This window comes from Lycium ferocissimum, chromosome 4 (assembly GCF_029784015.1).
Source record: "Lycium ferocissimum isolate CSIRO_LF1 chromosome 4, AGI_CSIRO_Lferr_CH_V1, whole genome shotgun sequence".
Classification (NCBI taxonomy): Eukaryota; Viridiplantae; Streptophyta; class Magnoliopsida; order Solanales; family Solanaceae; genus Lycium; species Lycium ferocissimum.
The window spans coordinates 60,325,828-60,327,121 of record NC_081345.1 but is presented as its reverse complement, the minus strand read 5'-3'; the positions used below and the strand labels follow the sequence as shown (position 1 = coordinate 60,327,121).

Here is a 1,294-nt window from a genome sequence, read left to right as displayed (position 1 = left end):
ATGGAGCCGAAAGCTCCTTCTCTTTTTCTTCTTGATTTTGCTTTGATTTTCTTGAAGCTTCATGACAAATCCACACATATATACATATTTAGCACATGACAAAAATTAATTAAAACATGGGTTGGGCCAAGTGCCTTGGCCGGCCACCCTTTAACACTTGGGCCTCAATTTCTTATTTTTTTTTGGCCCAACAATTTGGCTAAATTTCATAATTTCATGAAGCAAATTTTCAAAATTCCGATTTTGTCCTTAACCTTCCTCGATAATTCCCGCACCCAATGTTTCCATAGCCGACATATTCATACTAATAAGATCCAAATATGGCCTTATTTCTTACAAGCAAAAATTATTCCAAACTTTCCAAATGTGCAAAAATGCCGGATATAACAGTTCACACACTTCTAATTTCCCTCAAGCTGTTCTAGTTCCTCATCCTTCTCTTATGTCTAAACCTGCAGGACTTCTTAGCATACTTCCCAGGGGGGTCACCCATCCTAGTACTACTCTGTCCCAAGCACGCTTAACCTCGGGGTTCTGATGGAATCAGGTGCATTAGTGCTGGTATGATCACATCCATCCTACTGCGTGGCCGTTATCACGTGACCTAAAACAAGTTGAAGTTCTAACGGATCCCAAGAAAAATTTCGGTCATGCATCTCCCTCCAAATTGGAAAAGTTCCTCATGTTACTGACCACGCAAATGTTGTTTTAGTCTCTGGAACTCACTATTACTTCTCGATTTTCCCATTGTCGGGTGTCATAATTTCTCTAATACCTTAGCCAGTCATTGTGCTCGCACTCAAGCTTACTTGTTTCCCCCCTTAAAGGTTTTACCTTATGGTATCACTATATCCAGCGTATTCCATTCGAATCCGTAGTCGTAGTCATTTCGTCATGATCCTTAACATCCTTCCCTTTTGTCTCCACATGCCCGCTTATTTTTCCTTTATTCTTTTCTTAAAAGTATCGTCCTATGGTACCTTTCGGAACTCTAAACCTCATGTCCTTTCCTGAACTCATTTGTGTTTTTTTTTTTTGTCAGCTTCCTTTTATTTGTCACCAATTGTTCCCGTTTCTTGAGCAACCATTTCCTCATTTCTCCTTATTGTATTTCCTTTTTCCATAAATACTATCCCGCGTGATTATCTACTATGCTTTGTTTTTCCACCCCTGGTCGTCCTGCGCTCTATTTTGTCCTTGGTCTTTTTCGGATCTCACTTCGATTTATTCTATTTAGTTTAACTCAAAAATACTTTCGTAGCTCACCTTATGTCCCTACACTCCTATCCTTCCA

General features: G+C 39.6%; 1 pseudogene; it reads right to left on the bottom strand.

Annotated features, from left to right (window-relative positions):
* Positions 1–456: 456 nt before the first annotated feature.
* LOC132054950 (5S ribosomal RNA) lies at positions 457–575 on the bottom strand (annotated as a pseudogene).
* Positions 576–1,294: the final 719 nt, after the last annotated feature.